The 22,433-nt window shown below is 39.3% G+C and overlaps 1 long non-coding RNA gene across 1 annotated transcript in view; it reads right to left on the bottom strand.

Annotated features, from left to right (window-relative positions):
* Positions 1-22,433, bottom strand: part of LOC147048332 (uncharacterized) — a 42,759-nt gene that overhangs the window by 12,723 nt on the left and 7,603 nt on the right. The window contains exons 2-3 of the long non-coding RNA XR_015067792.1: positions 10,584-10,749; positions 4,779-4,839 (exon numbers count right to left, since the gene is read on the bottom strand). This is a non-coding gene — a long non-coding RNA (uncharacterized LOC147048332). The remainder of the gene's footprint in view (positions 1-4,778; positions 4,840-10,583; positions 10,750-22,433) is intronic.

Here is a 22,433-nt window from a genome sequence, read left to right as displayed (position 1 = left end):
CTGTCTTTAAACAATGTACAAGTTGCTTAATGATTTTTAAAATATTTTCATTATTATTTTAGTTAATATAATATAATAATTCATACTTAAATAATCCATCCATCTATTTTCTGTATAATTAATACTATTTTTTATGATTAGTAATAATTTATATTAATATGAATAAATTATTTTAGTTTTTTTTCTTCATTTTCAGGGGCCTTAAACTTTTGTGATACCATTTATTTTGGAACGACAATAAGCAGCTCGGTACCACCTGACACCGTTTAGAAAAGAACAAATGAACACAATATCAGAACATAAAACTCTATCATTTGACAAAATATGCAACATGTTTATGAACAAATTAAAATTCACCTTAGAAAAGCCATTAAAACCAAATGCTGAGTTTGTCCGTTGTCTGAAAATTCAATTTCTCTAACATAATTGCACGCCGCAATGGTAATGTCAAGTGTAGCCTGTGGACATGTGCGGCGGTGTTGCTATGAATTGCTTCATGGTCGTTTTGAATATGTATTTATGATATTATGTCCACCGAGGAGGCACGCTGTACAGATCTGGCAAAAAACAAAAAACATCAGCATTCATCAAACCTATTGTGGAACATTAAATTTCTTTTAAGTTGTCTATACTTGTTTGATTACCATCATTATTGTAATATTTTTCTCTCAATTAACAATTTAATCTTTCAGTCATTTTTATCTGCAGTGTTTATGAATAAGAAGTTTTCTTTTTGATTATATATCTCATAAAAATTATAATGTTGACCAGAGTAAGGAAGATGTACGACTAATACAACGGAATACAACGGCGTCCTCTGTCCTTAATATGCAAGCTTTTTTGTGAATAATGTATTGGAATTGTGACAATATGCAGCAGGGCCATCAGCCAAAGGGCTGCAAATTAATGGGAAGGGCCAGTGCAGAGCCACGGCCTCTTGCTTGCATCACAAGCTATAAATTTCATCTTGAAACTACCTTGAGTCTTATGTTCACAATAAGATGAAGTGGGCGCGAGTGAATAATACAAAAGGCGACTTGACCAAGCGTGGGATGGCGTTGATTTTTATGAGTGATGATGATGAATCACTGAAAGATACCTCCAATTGTAATCAATTCAGAAACTAGTACTTTTTTAGATTTAGTAACAATAAAGAAGAAGCTGGCATTGTGGTTTTTAAAAAAAGGGGAAACAGGCTCGAGCCTCCCCGATGCCCTCTCATCTCAACTCTGTCTCACAATACTACCAGCAAAGCTCATTTGCATGAGATGAGGCAGTATATAACTAACTATGCCCTGAAAAAGCGTAGCTAAGGAAATTCCTGTGTGGGTGAGCAAAACGTATGTCAAAATATGCATCTTTCAAATCACTGGTCGTAAATTATTCAACTGGATAAAAATGCCTGAAACACCTCAGAGGTCCAAAAACATGTTCCCATTGCAGGTCATTTTTTTTTTTTTTGGAATAAGAAAGTATCTCAACTAAGATCACAGGCGGCGCTAGGATTTTTTTTTTCTTTTTGGGGGGGGCGGGGGGCAAAGATATCCCCTATGGGGGATGGCAGCAAATGTAGAAAATAATTGCCTCATCTGAGAGGCCTGGGCTAATCCTTCCAGTGCCAGTGTAATTGTTTGAAAAGTGTTTCAAGAAAGTTCTATGATGACTCATTTACAATTAGTTATCTGATCGTCCTCTTTAAAACTCACTCCCTGACCCTTTCAACATGTTTCCCGTGGTGCCTTCTGCCTGGAGGACAGTTATAAAGATGCTGAGTCAGGTAAGCGCCGTCGGTGACAAGCTTTTCTCCATTGAATCTGTACACATGATTTACAAGCCCAGTTAACTGGCGGAGCTCTGCCAAGAGGGACTGGATGAGAGTGAGTCAGTATGTGTGGGCAGATGAAAGATGCATTGGAGAGTAAACATGTATAAATCACTTTGACATTTCCCTGACTCAAATTGACTATACAGGGATTTAAAAAAAAACATTCAAAAAGATGCATCAAGTAAAGTAAAAGAACATATAATGTAAAAGATGTATAGAACATTGGATGGACGTCAAACTGTATGTCACAGCACAGTGTGCTTAATTTGCACCTTGCCTGTTTGAAATAGCATTTTCTGTGCAGTCACAGTATCTGAAGAAAACCGTGAAAAAAAATTATACATGAATTAATGACTTTGGTTTGGTACAATTAGGCAGGAAAAAACACAATATGTCATGCTGACGCGAGCATTTACCTCCGTACTTTGCAAAAATAGTGTGACCGACCCGCCCTATACCGTGTAAATGTTTTTCAAGGTTGCTATTTTTAAACAGAACTGAATCATCCCTTGTTGGGAATGCCACGTAATGTCGTTTATTTTGAAATAGAGTAGTAGGGCCAATGCCCTTCCCAATGGACTGACCCTGGAAAAGCAAAAACAAGAGTCTGTTTTCTGGGAATATAGCTGGTAAAAAGCTTTTTTTTGTTGAATAATATATGAAGTGGCGCAAAGAGAACAACAAGAGACGGAAACAGAATATCTTATTTGAGTCGTGCCTTATGTTTAATTACTTCATTAATAAATTTACCAGGGATATTTGGAGGCTATTTAACAAAAAGTCATTAGTTAATTTCCAGCTAAAGTGCACACACACGTCAATTCCTGCGAGGCGTTTTTAGACGAAACACGTATTCAGAAACAATGATTCATGGGGGTGCTTTCACTTTTCCAGGCGAGTTCAACTCTATTGCAAACAGAGGTGGCACAAATAGTCATACTTTGCACTATGAGTAAGTGCGCATACATAAAAATCACCTGAGAATGGCGGAAAAGCGCTGGAGGCATTACAAGACGAGACGGCGAGAGAAAATATCAATTATGGATGCGTGTTACAAATTAAGTACGAGGTGCAGTCAAGGCCAGTGTATCTTCTAAGGTGCCTATGGAATTTATAATTATTGACATAAACAAGAATGATAATGCCGATGACTCATCTATCCTTGAACACAGTTTACTCCTCAATTCGTCCTAAATTTACATTTACAGTTTTGCCTTTGAGGTTTGTTCTTTCCGGGTTTATACTGTGCCCCGCTTTCACCCCAGTAAAAGAGCAAAGTTCGAATTTTTGTTTCCACGTAAGAAAAAAAATGCTTTCATGCACGATTGCTTCGCCTAGCTCTCTTCCCTCGGGAAGAATATGACTCAGACTACAGCAACTTTTGTGATTTTAGTACAATGTGCTCAGGTTGGCCGTCTTCACAGGTGTCGGCGCTCATTTTGGCTGATTGAAGCTCGGTTCAGGTGCGGACCGTTTCGGAGGATTATGTGAGGTCAGTGACCTGCGAGAACAATATTCATCACAGCAGCAGGTGCAGTGATGCCGACGGTAAGGCTCAGCGTGCGTCTTAGGGAAATTTCACTTTGGCGAGAAATCAGCCACAGGGATTTTTTTTGATTCATGCAATTAACATCTTCATTATGACCTTTTCCAAGTCTGACGAAAAAAATACTTCTATGGACTGCATCAACCGTCAGAACAACAAATGTTGCAACTCCAGTCACATAGACAGCCTTATGTTTTACATAATGCAGCGTCGGCAAAACTGACAGAATGAATAAATGCACATTCATGCAAAATAAATAGGCAACAAGGCGTGACACTAACTGTACATAACATGAGTATGCTTAATGGGGCCAAAATGCAGTTTCACACATGCTTGCAAAGACCCACGGAGGAGCACAGTGTGTCACTTCCATAAATCACATTCCTCCAGGTCTGGATTTAAGAGTTGAGCAGTTTCTAAAATCCATTTTGATTTCCACAATGTCATGAGGTAATAAATCATTAAGCACACTCCCGTATGCATCCTCTTAAAGAGCGCTGAACATTGGCTCATAAATCTCCTTTGACTTTGCCATCCCCTTTGCTAAAGTCTTGTGGCGAAAACAAAAGGCAATGTAGCACTAGTCTACCTCTAAGCTTTTTTTTTTTTTTCCATGTCAAAATTTTGTTGTGGTATCATAAAATGATACTGTACATTAGAAATTCTGACTTCATCTTCTGGAGTTTCAATCCCTTCTCAGCGTAATGTTCTTTTCTGCTACTAAATAAAACATGGAAACGATGCGATAAAGAATTTTGGCTTGACGACAAGGTCAATAAAGATCAACGGCAATGCTCAAAATGATGTCTTTTATAATAGGGAGATAATGAAGGACGCAGGAAACAACTTTTTTATGACGTCCTTCCCTCGGGGCTATGACGGCAAGCATTTACGGCGAGATCATAAAACGTTTTTGAAAGAAACGCAACACTGTATCGCGCTTGTCAAAGTGGCGGCCAATGCCGGAGTTGACGGGTCAATCAAACTGTGGGGAATTGTTAATTTTATCTTTGTTCCCTTTCCTCTGATGGCAGTATCATGAGCAGACACCTGCAACTTGGACAAATTTCAAGCACAGTCAGAGAGGCGCTGTAGCTTCCGACGGGGATTTGAGTCAAAGATTCCAATCTGCTCTGGCATTATCCAGGCTCGCAGGTGTCACCGCGCGGAACCGTTCTGTTTATCTTCGGACATGGCTTCATGCACCACAAACCGCGTGCTTCTTAGAGACTCGATGACTCGTCGACAAAAAAAGAACATATTATGTTCCTTAAATGACAGCGATTTACATCGAGGACGTAAAGATACGTACTTAATTTACATGAAAAAATAAAAAGCACCAAAACAGTGCTGCTATTCAATGACATTAAAAAAAAAAAAAGAGACCAATCTCATTTAACTGCTCACCTGTGCAATGTTAACGACATTCTCTCTTTTTGCGCCGCTTCCCAAATTGGATTAGCCATCCCTGAAAAGCCAAACACAGTGTTAATAGGCACAGGTCAATGAATGTCAATGTTTATTTAGTTAGTTTTTCAACTCAAGCAAATCTCTTTTTGATTGTTCTACTCAACGGCCAATTAAATGTATGCAAAATGAAATTACGGCAGTATAAAAGCAAACGACTGCAATAACCTTCTCATACCTTTTCAATTTTCCCTTTCATGGAGAAACACTAAAATTAACAAATGAGCTGCTGTGACAAGTAACTTTGCTCAAAGTATAGACATACTCAATATACTTTAGACAGAGTTTAAAGTAATCATATCTTGTGGAAGCTTTCATATTTAATAGCATCATAAAAAAGATAGCTTACATTTTCCCCACACACTTATAATAAAAAATATAGCATTATCTAACCACTCGTTAGATTGTTTCTGTTCTGAACTTCTATTCACGACATAACGAAGCTTCAAATTTGCTTCATGAACCAGTTGTATTTTTTTTTTTTTTAAGTCAGTTTAGACGAAAGATAAACTTTTGAAGGAGATGGAAAAAAGTCATTTAAATGCAAATTGAAAAATGTCCACAGAAAATCTTTTTAGTTTGTATTCAATTTTATTCTAATATGTTCAAATTCAGTTGGAGCAATGTTGTGCAAGCTTTATGGATGGGCTGGAACGGGCTGATAAGGACGCCAGTTGTCGTGGAGATGTGCAGCACGCTGGCCTCTTTTGGTGTCCTTTCCCTTTACCTGTCAGATTTATCTGGAGGGAACCAGAGTTCTTCTGTGTGGGTCTCAGCCACAATACCCACAAACAGCAGTTCAATAAAACTACTTTTTTTTTTTCATAAGGTGCAGAGTTGTTTACTCCAAAAACTGCCAGACATAATCTCAGTTAAATGCTAATAATCAAATCACAAGCACAAATCAAAGTCAAATTAATGTGTTTGCTTCCCTCTCTGACAATATATATTTTTTTTTAATGTGGGAAAAAAGGATTAATTTTGCACTCCCACACAGGTAAAACATCTTTTTTTTTTTTTTTTTTTTTTTTTTTTTTTTTACTTATCATTGCCCATTAAATCCATCTAACTACCATGTGCCTTACATACTGAAAGTAGTTATTGGCTGTAATTGTATTTGAGTCTATAAAACTATTTCATTTAGCATCATTAGTTCCACAGCTATAAATAAACAGCTCACTCTGAAGTGCTGCAAAAACATTTGGCCATTAAAAAGTTTAATTACAGAATATCGCTTACACAGCAGAAATGTGAATAAACAGTGGCAAAATGTTGCCATGCGTAACTGCTTGTTGTTTTTCATAGCGTCAAAAGAAGCTTGAAATATAAAAAGATGAAGTATAGTGGACAACCCATTTAAGATGGAGAAAAAGCCAATTAAACACAATTTTCACAAGTTGGACATCAGAGATGCCACGAAAACTCTCTCGGAAAAAAAATTTGTACAACTCATTACGTCCCATTAATAGATTTTGGAGATTCAATTTTAACAATGCAGACTTTCTTGTTTACATGCTTTGTGTTCAAGATATTTTTCTGCCATATTGTCAAGTCTACCAAGGCCTTGTGTTGTTATCGTCACCGTTATGTTTTGTTTTTAACAAAAGTGGCATCATCTGCACCGAGCCTGGAGGAAACAAAAAAAAACCTTGTTGAGTACGTAAGTTATGATGATCTTATCGTTGTATTTTAATGAACTCCACGCACACACTCGCGCAACGACATTCTGGAAGCCATTTCCAGGCTATTAACAGAGAAGCCGTCCAGCACCGAGAAGCAAACGACCTGCTGCCGTTCTAAAAAGTGAAACAAATAAACGAGCCCATTATTTATCTCCTTGAAACTCCTGATGTAAATGTCGAGGTGCTTTTTGCAGTGAGAGAAACACACTTGAATGAAGACTGCAAATGCACCCGATAGTTGTACTTTGCAGTAAATTGCGCAAAATTGCTTCAGCAAGTATTCAGGAGTCGTTTTTACAGCTTGTCACTCAAAGTCCCCTAAAACTTGCTTTTTTAAACTGACAACTCCATTGAGAGTCTGGTGGGGTTTTTTTTGTTTGTTTTTTTAAGAGATTTGGCCAACAAAAAAACAGTTGGAATTGTCCAACTATAAATATGATTATTAGGTGCACTGTTGATTTTTTGAAGGAAAAAAAAAAAAAAACAGCCTCTTGGGTTTGACTTTTTAAATCTCCACCTCATTAAATAATTTCCGGGCATGTGTGGGGTTTATTTCCCAACCTTTACTCATGCTCTTGTCCTTAAAGCTCCATTTGGCAAGCCCCAAGCAAGCTGTCGTGTGTCGTTTATTCAGCAGCAGCAGCTTCCATTGAGCCACTGCAACTTGAGAATCTGACAGACCAAGATGATCACTCTGTCTCCATCTCTATGCATAAACATTCTTCAGTGGGTTGGATACATTGTGTCTTGGATACATTGCGTCTCGGATGTCTTGAAATTAGAGCAACTTGGAAGTCAACATCACAAAATGGATTGTTTAACATTGGATATTATTTTGTACCATTTCAAAAAGTGCCAAAATAGTTCAACTAGACTTACTTTAGAATATTATAAACCCAATTTGCTTTCCATGCCTGGCATTGTAATGCATAGCGAGTGTGGATGGCAAATGTTGCATCTGGTGATCCTTAAAGTTTGCCCTTTCCACAGCTAAGCATCAGTGCATCTGTTGAGCTATGCAACGGCTCTGCATGTGGTCCTGAAATGTGAAAGTTTCATTTTATCGAAAATCTGAATTCTCATTGGAAAGTTGCGAATGAGAGCTTGAAACTTGACTAAATTGCAGTTACAACATGACACAGCTCAACAACCTGCTAAAGACTCAACAGAAAGGCAGCAGGAACTATATATAGACAAACTGAAGAGGTAACGAGGAACACTTGGGCAAGACACAATTGGCCGAGGGAGCTGATTGGAAGACGCAAGGGGCGGGGCTAATGAGAATTGGTGGAAACAATGATGAATCATGAGCCATGCATTAAAAAAAGGAACACAAGGAAAGCAATGACAAAAGGGAAACAAAAAAATACACCAAAGTCAAAACCAAATGAAGAACATGACACAAATGAAGCCTTTTTATTCCCTTCTTTCTTTTAGATGGCGGTGTTCATCTCTGCAACTTGTTGAGTTTGATCTTGAAAACAACTTTTGCTTTCCCAGAGGCTTTTAGCTAGTTAATAACAGATCTGGCACTTTTGTATCCGCATGACTTCCATCTACCTGAGACATGACGGCCACGAGGCGTGGGCGAGGAGTAACGAATTTCCTTCATTGATGTCTTTCTCTTTCATATATGGTCTACAGGTCCAACCACAACCTACACAAAATCCTTGAATCAAGAATTGGCAATGTCGTCTCCGATTAATACCTTAGCCCAAGGATCTTAAGGCATGAAAAAGGAAGTGCGTCTCGATAGCCGTCACATGGCATTAAGCGACTTTCTCTGTAGTTACTCATGTTACATTTCAAAGAGCGCTTGTCTGAACAAACCCTTGTTCCTTTCACCTTCCATCCGACTTGTTGATTTTGTTCTCGAGTGTCCTTTTTGCCAGGACAATTATTCTTCAAAGTCCTTTAAAGCAGCCATGAGACGCTTCTGCCAGGATTATTTTCCTTTCCGAGGTGTGATTGAGTGGATGGCGTGTCTCCCGTGTCCTCCATGTTGTGTCAGTCACCGACAGCTTCACTGCCAGTTAATAAGCTATTTCACCACAGGCGGCGGCAGTCGCACATGTACACCCTCGTAAAAAATTGTCACTCATCCGTGTGGCGGCCGCCTCGAGGGCATTTCATGTTTTGCATATGGTTTGGAAATATGCAAGAATCACCCTTAAAATGGGATTTCCAGTAGGGACCGCCCCCTTTTTTGGTGCAGTTGAATGTTATGATTGACTATATAATAAAGCGTCAAGATTCGTTTACGTTGGATCTGGAAAAAAACAACAATCTGGTCATGGAATCTTTTTAATGAACTGATTCGAATGATTCAGTACAGCTCAAGCAAGTCTTACATTTAAGGTGTGTTTCGATGTAATCGTTTTACCCCCCGCCAAAAAAAAAACTTAGATGAAACTGTCTTTCAAGACTTTGTTTCAGAAACAGCTGTACTAATTCACCCACCCAGATAATATTTTAATTACAGACGACATGAAGTCAGATGACTCGCAGATGGTTGATTGCAAATTGATGTTGATTCCAAAGGCACCTGCAACACAATTGCTACCTGGAAAGGAACCATTCAGGTCGTCATGGTGACAGGAATAACAAGAGCAGCGCTATGAATCAATCAACAAGCACATGGCAGGAGGGACCTGAGAACAGTCGCTCTCGGTTGTCTCGGAAATAAGCAATAAAATGTCACAAACATGAGTGGAAGATTCACCCGCAGGTTAGCCGAGTCAAAACGCGAGTGCGTAAAGGATTTATTCTTGTAAATTGAAGCCCAAAATGAATCTATTGTTCTCGTAATACCTCCGGCAGATTGTATTTGCCTGCAAAGTATCCAATCTCCTCTGTACTTACCGTTCTATCTGGAACAGGCACGATATTGATGAGGTTGATAATAATAATAATAATAATAAATGATCATTTGATTGAACTAGAACTTTTCAACTTACGACAAGTAGTCATCAGTAAAGAACACAACGGCAAACCAAAGATGACCTCCTTGCGTTTCGTAGATTCTTGAGCAGGTGCTCCAACCAAAATATTGATTTAATTCCAGAGCCTTCTCTTCTCCTGAGCTAATGAATCATTATTTTCACATCCAGCCGCTGGAGGAAACATAAGGCGTTCGCTCTCCCTCCCTGGCCCGTTGCATTGGATGATTAGCGCTCTCATTAAGATGAGGCTCGGGGAGTGGAACTCCCACAAGAGCTACAACATTGAAAAGAGATGTTCAAGCACATTGTAGAAGATTACGTACATGCTTGTAAGGACGGGAAATGCTTTGTTTGTTCTCTTCCTATTGTTTGTTTTGTACTTAATTATTGTACCGTCAGTAGTTGTTGATACATCAATGAATCTTCTGTTCATCAAAGTAGCGATTAGTCTTTTTTTTTCTAATTCGAGTCAATGAAGTGCCATACAGCATGGCCGACGGATGTGCAAAATATATGTTGTGCATAAAGTATATTCAAACATGCTACGGGGATTTTGTGACTCGTAGAGCGTGTATTATTTTCGCACCCGACGAAAATTTGAACAGCAACGGTTTTCGAAGTGAATCTACTCTGCTGATGACAAGATAAACTAAAATCCTCTTGTCTAGCGATTGATCGTCGATGTTTTACAGCTGGGCCGAACATATGTGCTGCCTTACCGCTTTATGCTGTTCATTAACACCGACTCACTGGGCTAAGCAGGATTGCCATTATATGTCCATGTTTCAATGTGTTAGGCGTCGTTTTCCGATTATAAAAAAAGATCCAATAGAAGAAATTTCCAAAAATAGATCTGGTCATAGAACCTGAACATTATCATCCCCCCCCAACAATTGGTAATTTTATGATAAATGATCAAATATGAGATAATGTATAAAAAAGGTATTCAAGACATTTAAGTTCAAATTACTTGATCAATTCAATTTGACTCTAACATGTCACCCAAAGAGTGACAGTGAGAAGGATAGAAAAAATGTTTGGTGGGAAATAGTCACTTTTTTTCCCCGTTCCTGCAGAAAGAGCAGAGGGCATGAAAATGACGACGAGCTAACCTGACTTACCAACATGAAGTTCTTTGATCTTCCTCTGTGACCCGCTTCGGCGCTGACACGGTGGCTTTTCTGCGAGCACATCTATCATTTGGTCCACCCTGTCGAGGACGGTTTTGTTGAACCCAAGTGGGCGGAGGGGTTCATTGTCATGTTTTCATCCAAGCGGCTTCATCCACTGTAGAAAAGAAAATGAATTTTTATTTTAATTTCCTTTCATGAATGACTTCAAAGAAACCATTGAAGACAAATTAAAATTGAAATTAACCTTTGCCATGCTTGTGTTATTCCACCATTAGTAATTTAAAACTTGTGGTGAGAAGTGAACTGACTGAAATTATTATTATTTTTCTGCAACTTGGTCTGACTCCAAATAAATCAGAGCGGGCGAGTCTTTAACGAGGTAACTAATGCTCGAGTCTCCCTCGAAACACCATTAACATGTCTGCATAAAAGGACACAGGAAGAGGGACCATTGATTGCGACCTAATCTCTTATTTCAATCTTCCGTCTAGCCACTGGGATAATTGAACCGATGGCCTTGCTCTGCTTCCTAAATGAGCATCTTGTTTACATTGTGAAAGGTTCCCAAACCCAAATAGATATTTATTTTTAGTTGCTGTAAATCCAATAGCTGCCCATTCTGAATTTGTCTCTCTGTGCATTAGTTTGTCCCATTCAATTATATCCCTCTGATTTACTCGCCACTTAATTTAGGATCATCATACTTTATATTGCACATGGTTGATATGTTGCATTGATTCGACATCAGGCAGTCCATGACTCAGTTACCCCGTGAGGGAGTCTGTGGTCCAAAAGGACTGGAACATTGACTGATGATGGCATGCCAGATGCTCTTTGTCAGGAAGGATATGCTATTGTGGCTCTGGAGCTCGCACTGTGCAATATCATCATTATCCTTCTACCGCAAAACGATCGGGAAAAAGCTCGTGAACACGATAAATAGATGATACGGTGTGAAAACGTAATGTTTCATACTGTCCTTGTACGTTATGGTTTGGTACATTCTTAGTGGGGCAGGTTGACTTGCCCATGTGATTCACAAAGATTGTGTTTGTGTTCTTTTTATCTTCTGAGAGGCAAGTCAAGGTCTTTCATTTGGTTGCTCCAATTTGTTTTTATTCCTCTGTGAGTTCATTATGGTTAGAAATACAAAGCTTTTGCATTCCTATGTAGTTTTCAGTTTTTGTTTACTTTTTACAAGTTTCTGTCTATAAATACCCCAATGAAAAAAGTTATATTGGGCTCTACGTGGATGAGGAAAATCACTTTTCGAAGCCTGTCAATAACACGCATGTATGATTTAAAGCAACCTCGACCTCAGAGTGGTTTTAACAGGTCTCCCGATAGCAGTGAAGGACACTGTAATGACTGCTGGGAAGAAGGTGCGGCTGGATCTTAAAGATATAAAAAGTCCCCCCCCCCGCATCATCTTCAAACTTCCCGAGAGCCCACTTGACAACGCTTTGGGGCTTGATATGATATATGATCGTGCTGGAAGCTTTTTTTTTTGGACCCACCCAGCTGACGGCTCCATAAATTGTGTCATTATAGTAAAGAACTGACTGATGCTCAGGTAACCAATTGTGTCTCCTTTAATGAAATATCCTAAAGAAGAAGAATAGATTGTCCAATTGGGGTATGTCACAAGGTAAATTTCAGGTTTATATAAATCTCGACACAGCACTTGGCTGATTGTAATTAACCTTTCAATAAAAGGGAAGAACACGCTCCTTCTTGAGATTCTGCAAATCTGCAACAGCCAAGCAAGTTTTCGAAAGTTCAGTTTTTAGTCCAAACAAGTCTTGGAAATGCACCACTTTAGAATACCAGACATGATAATTTTCTATTATGTGGGCTGAGGGATTTTCAGAAAAAAAAAAATCAAAATGTTCTGATTGTTATTCTGTTCTCTTTGAATTTACCTATTAATATTCCAGTGGCAGACTTTGAATGAGAAGTCCATTACACTGCTTGTCAGGCTCCCAAGAGTTAGCCAGGAGCAATATTAATACCCTGAATTATAAATGAGAGAATGGCAGCAGGTACGGTCGAGCCGTTACATATAATACAAGTGGGTGAACACTTTGTGACAGAAGTTAGCTACTGCTCCCCCGGATGCGGCAATTAAACTGTTCATCGGGCTCACAATATATAATGAGGGAATCTTCCCGACAGATCTGCACCAGTCATCGTGATATATCTCCGCCGCCGCCGCCGAACACTTTTGGTACCCTCGGGCGGATTAACATGACATCTATATTAATGACAATGTTTCACACGCAGGTTCAAGTCTTTTTTAAGATAGAAGAGTGATGTCCTGAAAACGGGGTTGTCTGAAATCTGAAGGCAGTTCTGATTACGTTGCAAGATAAGATTTTTTTTTTTTTAATGGGTTTGAAAAGTGTCCAGGCATGTTTTCAGTGACTGTAGGATTGGGTTACTTGAATCCTTAATTTTCAAACAAAACAACAACAAAATAATAATAATAATAATAGTAATAAATAAATAAATGAGTGAATGAGTGAATGAAGAATAAATAAATAAATAAATAAATCTACAATAGATAAAGGTCAAATGAATTGCTGACTCTGTGCTGTAGAATTGAAGCTAGAGTAGCTGAGTGGTGTGCCCACTTTTGGCAAGAAGCTTACTCACGCCACAAGGTCGAGTCTGGACAAATACATAAAGGAATAACCTTCCTTCGGGCCAATCGATACGTTGTATTTTAAGTGAGACTCTGCTCATTTTTTTTATCCTTTCAGTGGACATTGTTGCCGCAAGGAGCACAAGCAACTCACTTGGTCAAATTGTAATATGAGTCACACTATACTGTTGGTTTTATACTAGATCACGTTTGTCACCCCAGTATGAACCGAACATGCTCCAGCAATAAAATGCGGCTCTTGTTTAACTGTGTGATCTATGCATGAAGAGTTACTCTTGATGATGAGCAATGTTCTTTCCAAAAAAAAAAAGGAGCCGTAACGAGAATCCTTCGCTATGATTTTCCTCAACCCAAAATGAGGGCAAGATGTGTTTTTATAGCAATGCAGATTTTCTCGCTCTTTGTTCCTTCTCTGAAGATGAAGATATGGCGGTGCCAATTATTGCCACTGCCGGTTCACAACAGTACAAAAATAAAAGGTGAAACTAGGTGGTGGTCGCGCTTGCTGGAATCTGAGTAACCGGGATTTGTTTTGCATCATCACAAACAAATTATAGTTTCAAATTAACATCATCGTGAACAAATCTCCTCTTAACTTGGTATGACACCTCCTATTCTTTGTTTTCCTGCATGTTCTTTCTAGCAGCTTCGTATTTCCCTTTATGCACCTTATAACCCGTTTCAACGATACCCTCCATAAACTGATATAGCACAAATTTCAAGTGATTGGTGAGAAATGCAATATAGATCATTTAGATGAATGCAAACTGTGTGGAAAAATAGGTATGAGCTTAAATTGAGAGATACAGCATAGTTTGCCATACAATTGTATTCACACATTCTGACCTGGAAGGTTTATTGTAGAGCGGGCAAATTTAATAAACATAACTACGACTGAAATAGCCTCGGAATGAAAACCTGGAATTATTTAATCTGAATGAATTCATTTCAGTCTGTGAGGCTTTTAAATGTTGGTCTCCCTGCCTGAAGGAATGGCAAGTAAATTGCAAACTGAGTACAAATCACCATAAAAATTTCCTCTCATGAAACTTTCATTTCCTTCAACATTACAGATGCTTCGTGCTAACACAAATTTCAATGTCCGCCGTTCAACCTTGATGACAACACCTGCACTTGCGTGTTGAGGACAAACACTGTACTCCGACGTAATGAAGACAGACTGAGACGAAGCACTCGGTCCGATCGGCTAATTGAGTATTTGGCCCAGAGCGGGAGACCTTTATAAAACGCCCCCGTCCTGGTCCTAGTGGAGGCATCACCTACTTTTCTTTCATCCCTCCGCCCCGGCCAGCTGTGTGCTGATGGGACACATGCTTTTGTCACCCCTGTTGCTGTTTACCCCCCACCTCCATCTCATCCATCACCGCAGAGCGATGCCCTACCCGACCCACGGAGAAGTGATGAAGACGCTCGCATGCCTGCGAGGGCCACGGCAGGACTCTCCGACTGGAGCTGCCCGCTCAATCAGAAAAGCACTGAGGGTCAAACCGCCCTTGGGCATATCAGACTATCCCCCCCCCTCCCCTCCAATCTCTCTCGCTCTCTCGGATGTAACCTTTGGTGTCTTCAAGACGGCCACTAATTGCAGTCACGGCGTCCTATCTGACCTCGTTTATTAGGTTCGGTGCAGTAGGCGACTACTTAATCTTTGTTGAGAGTGGTAATTACAAAGCCACCAATGTGTAATCAGAGTGAGTATCCCGGCATCCTGAGCGTCTAAACTGTTTTGCACTCTTCTCACTTTGAACAGCTGCGACTCCAGCAGTGCTATTGGCAGGCTTCATTTCCCCATTGCCTCATTTACTTGGAGACGCAGGGAAATTTGTTTGAAGCTACACTTTGTACTTTCCAAAACTGGAAACGTCGTTCTCAACATCAACTTTGGTATTGTAAACTGTAAACACTATGATAGACATTTTGCTTGATTATGTATTTTTTTTTTTTTTTAAAGGATATTTAATCCATACCACCTCCCTCCTTATTTCATGGAGAGAACATTCAGTAATTATATCACCAAACAGCCTCAAGGTTTTGTGGATTTTTGTCATAATGAGACACAAAACGAGTATGTTTTGCCATCTTTGCATCGTGGGCTTGATTCAGAAACCGTTCATTCCTCGAGGTTGAACCGCTGTGAAATAGCTCAGTGAAATAATTGGTCCGGCTAAAATAGAGCAGATATGCAAAGTTAGATGTTGTAGTTCAAAGCCCGGAAATGGCAAGCATGGGATGTGTCATGGTAGAGCGCTGTGATGAAGACTGCAACCGGAGCCTCAGAGGAGACGATGAGAATTCTGTTTGGTTTGTCATCAGACGTTCGTCTTCGTTAGTTGAATCGTCTGGTTCGGTGCATAGCGTGATTACAACCCTCGTTAGGACAAAATCTCAGGACACTCAAAGAAGTGACAGATTGACAATGTTATTGTATTTTGTACACAAAAGAAAGACAATAAATAGATAAATCTGAAATGATTATTTTTGAACCAATAAAGTGAAATTTGAACATTTCCAACAGCACACATGATGATATAATGCGTATAATAATTCTTAAAAATCCAATCTAATTCAATTCCAAAGCAGGTAGAACATCTTAATCCTGATTTAGCATTTGACCTCATTTACTACTTTAACGGTAAATTATCAACTTGAGTGCAACAAGCACATAAAAACCCGGAGGAGATACTATTTATATCAAGCAGACATCAGGAATGATTTCAGGTTGACGCCAAGATTACTTGAATATAAAAAGGCTTGGCAAAAAATAAGAGGAATACTGAACCACCCACAAATTACAAATTAAATTAAATGCACACCTCGTGATTGCTACGCGTGAATTGAGCCTCACGGGAGCAAAACTTTTTGCCATGTGGAAATCCGCTCTCTGCGGCTTTGTTGCCGTGCAGACGTGTGTAGGAGGAACATTGGCTTTATTCGACAACTCTATTCCCCTTCTGTTCCATTTGCAAAGTGTGATCAGTAATTATGCCCTCTCATTACTGCGACCTGGAGAGCTGAGCATGAGGGGCTCGCTGGGACCCTTCACATAACAGTGACACAGGCTGTGGAGAACACCAATACTTAACCACTAACTATGCAACACAATAGCCCTTATACCGATGTTCCAGACAGCAGACTTTGACAAAAAAATTGCCAAAGTGAAGACAGACCTGAGGAGTAAAAGTAGGATAATGAAAATAAAATCAAATAAATATATAAAAATAAGATTAAAAATATATAATAATAATAATAATGATAATAATAATGAAAATTAAAAGGAAATAAAAAATAAATAGACAAGGACAGTTTCTGGAAATTGTGTGTGAATCCTGAAAAAAAAATCTACCAAACAAACGTTTACTGAATACAAGGGGATGATGTCAATAGCCCAAAAGAAATCGTTTTCCTATGTCTTGAGCTATAGGCGATTCTAACTGGAGAGCAGTTAGCATAGTGACGGTGCAGCGGCAGGCCTCGTGTTGCAGCCGGTCGTTCCATTCTTCACGACAGAAAGCCATTTGGCAGCGGCGGTGAGCTTTGCTGCCGAAATCGCTGCAAATTGTCTGCCCCTGCGATCTCTATTATTAAGCGTGCCAACACTAACTGCCTAATTAAGCATTCAGCCGTGCCCTCAATCTGACTTTAAGGTCATTGCTGTATAGTGTACAATTAAATGGTTTCATTTTGCAGGCAGCACATCAGAAGTTAATTGTAATAGACACTTTTTTCTTTACTCAATTTACCTGGACTAGGATTTTATCTCAATATAATGACCACGCTGAGCCTTTTTTTCTTTTTTTTGCCCACAGCTGCAGAGTTGAAGATTAAACTTTAAATCAGTCTTTTCAATCTGCTTGGGTCCTTTTATCAGTGAAATCTCTGTTGCTGATCTTTGAACATGGGTTGTTAGTCTTCCCAGAGCTCAGGCGGCAAGACTGGTAATTGGCCCTTCTCACCATGGGTGTTACAACCAGCAGTCCAGTTCGCCTTCTTTTTATGCTAGGTGAGCAAAACCAATTTTAACTTGAACCGTGGGGCATTGCCAGAAACTAAACAATCATTTCAATAATTACGTTCTCACACTGACATTTGCAAATGTCACTGATACAAAGACAACAACATACATATTTATAGTCGGCAATGAATATTCCATGACCGATTTTTTTTATCTTTTTTACCCAGAGTGGGTTTGTGTAATGATTACAGGTATTTTTCTTCTTGCAGGCTATTTCTGTATGGGAGTTCTTCCACATCCTGAAAAATAGAGCCTCTTTTATTTGGATCAGGTGCCAAGGGTGCCTTGAGAAAGTGCTTCTATTTAGCACCCGGGGATGTGAACAGGCTTTAATATTCCCTGTTCCGGTTGTTGAAATGTTCACTGCTTTTGACTAAATATTTCAGGATGAGAGCTCCTTCAAGTGCCGTATTCTCCGCTGCCTCATGGTGGCTGTTGAACACTGAGGTCAGTGGGGTGTTATAAATGTTCCTATTATTATGATAACCTCCCGTAACATTGCTTTGCTATTCTACACGATGCGGTTGGTTTTGATATCCAGTCGCACCACCGAGCTGCATTTTAATCAAGCTCTATTTCCGAGCCATTAAAACTTGAAAGTGACATTTATTAGACTGCTGAGAAAAATAAACAAGCTCTAATTGGCTTGCACGGAGAGCGTTTCACTCCCACCTTGGCCCTTTGTCTGAGTAAACCTGTCAGGGAGTGAGGCTCAAGGCTGGAGAGAAGGTCTGACCTCAAAGTGTATCACCCCTCCCCTTTAAGAGCAAAAATGAAAATGGCCTCAAGAAATGCTGCGCCAGACTTTTATTTATGAATATGCAGACAGTATTGACACCCGAGGTTCATGATGGCTGTGAAATGGGCCGTGTTATGTAACAAATGGAAATGAGAGGGAGCACCCTAACAGCTTCTTTTAATTGCCTAACTGACCTTGCAGTCGTATAGCCTTGCAATTTCATCAAACTAGAATTTGCAACGCTGTAATTCTTCAGGAGACAACTAAACGCTGTGGGGAGGGGGAAAAAAAAAATGGCTAAAGTCTCTGAAATGATTCGATTTTATGCTCCGGAGTATTTTCACATGATTAAAAATGAGTAAATAAGTTTGGGCAGTTTTCAGGTTCTTCGTACCTGTGCCTGACCAGTTTGTGGTCCGTCTGGGTGTTCCGTTTTGCAGACGACTGGTCATATCGTAAAATAACTCAGTCATCACCACAGCAAAGGCAGCAGGCCAGTCATAGCTGGAAGGGATCAGACTACGATGTTCTTATTTCCTGTCCCTGTTCCTGTACTTGCAACTAGACATGAAGCACAGAGTGGATTGTCACAGCTGACATAAATGTCGCTAAATCAAATAAGCTGGCTGTGCTGGTCCAGCGGCGTGTCCCTCTGGTAACACTACTTCAAATGACTCAAGATGTGTCTCACTGATATCCTGTAACAGAGATGAAAGAAAATGTTCCTGTTCAGGTAAGTAAGTGAATGCATCGTAACTGCTGAGGGCAAGAATTCCTCGAGCGGAAGGCCATTTAAGCTTTGGTTTATTGTTTTTTCTCTCTTTTAGCTTCAAATACGGTCTATTGGAAATGCTTGTCGTAGTCTTTGCCGATCACTCCGATCAACCTGACACGTTTATTGTTCCCGTTATCAATTATTGTTCCACAGAGGATGGCATGCAGTACCTGAATTCTTCAACTGCATTCAGGCTTGCAATGAGGGTTAGATTTAGCAAATTCCCACTTATACAAGCGTTAACAATGCGAAGCCATTTACACGCCTCATATTACAGAAGCGCATTTGAGCATCGTTAACGCAGTGTCGTAACCAACACAAAACACTTAGCGCCCTTTATCATTCATCAAACATTTCATAAAATGACTTTCCCCTTTAGCTTTAATTAAATTTGCCGCAGCTGCCAAGAAAGTGCGAACACATTATAAATTGCACGGAACAGAGTACGTATTGCCCGTTTTTTATTACACATACAGTGAAATTGTTTTTTTTCGTATTTTTTTGTCACCGTCCAGAGATCTTGTTTATCAAGTAAAAAATCCAAACTAAACAAAATACTTTTATAACATACTTTTATATATAAATCTAGAATATTCAGTACGGTTATTGCTCAGCATCTTGCAAGCAGACGTCAACAATAGTGATTCAGATTTGGTAGTAAGTCAAAATTATTTATTTTGAAATAGTATCAGTGGAGCATGAAAAGAAAAAAGTGTGGTGCAAATTTAACTTGCAGTGGCATTTTAATAGCCTATACTTGGCTCATTCACACAGAGCCAAAGCAATAATAAATGTCATTTTTATAGCATAATCATTCTATTGTAAATGCGACTGTAGCATTGGACTTGTTGTTTATTATGTCAGAAAATACAAAATAAATAAAAACATTTCGACTCTTAGATATTCTTAAACATTTTATTTTATTGCACCGTATATTATTAACGTGAAGATATTTTCATTGGAAAATGTATTGCCGAGTCGCTAAATCTATTTACACTAAAGATAAGCAAATATAGATTTTGTTTTCTTTGACCTTATAACCACATATGATTTTTGGCACCCGTAGCGTAAAATAAATACTAGACAAGAATTTTATATTGTCGTATCCTGACAAACAAGACATGCTAATTATTTGTTGGGTTTGGACACCTGCACTGTGAATCATAAAATGCTTCATCATTTTTATGAACTTTCATGTTTCTGACCCCTGCATTATTACAGATACGTCTTATGGCATTATCACTAGCGTAATGAGATTATATGCTGCTATTTGTGTCCTATTTGAGGTATTTATAAACTGCAAGTAGGAGGAGATCCCGGGGAAAACAATGTGGAGGCGGGAGATTTCACACCCCGTAATGAGAAAACACAGACACGCGAGGGTCTCATTACACGTCAGCACGAGTAATGATTGCTGTAATAATAATTACATTCAATCTAATTTCCTTTTTTCTTCCCCAAATTGATTCACACTGTGCAGTCCGACCAACTCCTCCCTTCATGTTATTTTTTTTTTTTTTTACTCGGTGAAATTTGTACGGGTATATTTCCCTTCCCGTACTCGCAAAGGAAAAAACGGACGTTTCTCGAATTGCAGCACAAGATTACCTTCAATCCAATGACATAGATGAGTGGGTTACTTGGTCTTTGTGGCGTTGCCTTTAAGAGGCTCATCCACAAATAGTCGAGTGCCAACAGAAGCATGAGCGCTCAGAGTAATTAATAACATTATGTCTCGTAATTACTTTCCCTGTGTCCTCTGTGGCCTCGGGGAGCAGAACTGCGCCTAATGGGAGTCATACTTCAAGTTTAGAGAGCAGCTGAATTGACCGAGATTATAGCACTGACCCAATTATATGGTAGCTTTGAGGTGGAAAAACAAAATCGGAAACTATATAACGTGTCAGTATTTTCTTGGATGTATCTTACTTGTTAGAAAACAGGTGTAATTTTATATGGTGGTACGTTTGTGCTCATGGTAATTAAAATTTAGTGGTGCACAGTGGCTCTAAGCCACAGATAAAAGTTCCTCTAGGGAGAGATGCTTATCCCATCAGCTCCATACCCAACTGAATTTCTCTGCTGGCCGCATCTTAATAAAAGGGACACGGATAGCCGTGGGAGTTTCCAATCCTCAAGTCTCATCATTAGTCCTCAGGTTCAGCCACGCATGGACACCAAAGAAATTCAAAGTTCAGACTCTGATTGAACACGCTGATTCTTGACTTGGAAAGCAAATGCTCTCCTTCTATGTACTGGTCATCATCTTATTCTGTGCGGGTATTATTTAAGCTGCTGCATCGACATCTTTATTTTCATTTTGAATATTTTGCTTTAATTACATATATTTATCTGGCTGCGTGCATCACTTTTGGCATTTGGGGCCACCAGTGTCAAACCCAAGGCACGAGGGCCAGATCTGGCCCACCAATATCATTTTAAGGGCAAGGGCAAATCATATATATATATATATATATATATATATATATATATATATATATATATATATATATAGAGAGAGAGAGAGAGAGAGAGAGAGAGAGAGAGAGAGAGAGAGAGAGAGAGAGAGAGAGAGAGAGAGAGAGAGAGAGAGAGAGAGAGAACTGGATTCTGTTGTGCATATGGGATAATATAAGATGAGGAATGATAAGTCAGGAATGGCCCCATGAGGGAAATCATAATTACGAGGAGTTTGACACCCCTGCTCTATGCCATATATAAAACCTTTGGCAGATTCAGTCACTTAGCTGAGCTGTAGGTGGCGCCATAGTGACCTTCATTGGGGCAAGCCGCACTGATCTTGGAAGTCGCTTCTATTCCGTCTAAACGGTGTCCACATTTCCGTACATTTTGTATGCTTTGATTTACTGCTAATGGACTTGCGGTGTAAACCACACCTCGACATGACATTGCAGGGGGATCATAACGATAAACCCCATTCGATCATTCCATATTTGTTAGGGTGTTTACAGGCAGACTAAAGGAGGTTTCGCAAAGCACCCGGGCAGAAACGAGGCGGACGGAAATTGATGACATCTCTGAACCATAAAGCTACTCGAAGGGAACCACCAAAGCCAGTCTGATGAGCGTGCACTACAAGGATGGCAGCCATTAAGGGCTTTTCTCTTCTTTCAAGCCTGTACGTGACACTTTGTTCCTTCATTCTGTTGTTGCTGAAGATCGTGTTTAAAGGATGATGTGACTCACTGCCAACAACCCAGGGTACCGTATATAAAGAAGATGAAACCTTATAAGCCTTTTTCTGTATCTTTCATTATGTTGTTAATTTTCTAACAGATTTGTTTTTCATTCTTCATTATTAAAAAAAAACTTGGAAAAACCTTTTGTATTTTAAATACGTCCATGTTTTTTGTATGCTGGAACAGGGTTGCTCGATATAGTCCCTCTGTGGTTATTTGTATCATGATGGATACTTATTGGAAACGCAGCCATAAAGAACAAGGTTTAAGAGAGGACAGGCCAAGAGAACAAAGCAATACAAAGACAAACAACAGATAATGGATAGAAATGGATGAAGAAGAAATTAAAATGCATGTTTTGTTTGATTTCATATTTTATAGGAATAATAAGCTATTGCTTTAGGACAGAAAGACCTTATGCATTAT

The sequence above is a fragment of the Syngnathus leptorhynchus genome, chromosome 12, assembly GCF_054491065.1.
Source record: "Syngnathus leptorhynchus isolate UIUO chromosome 12, UIUO_Slep, whole genome shotgun sequence".
Taxonomy (NCBI): Eukaryota; Metazoa; Chordata; class Actinopteri; order Syngnathiformes; family Syngnathidae; genus Syngnathus; species Syngnathus leptorhynchus.
The sequence above is the reverse complement of the archived record's forward strand: the minus strand, read 5'-3'. Positions and strand labels throughout refer to the sequence as shown.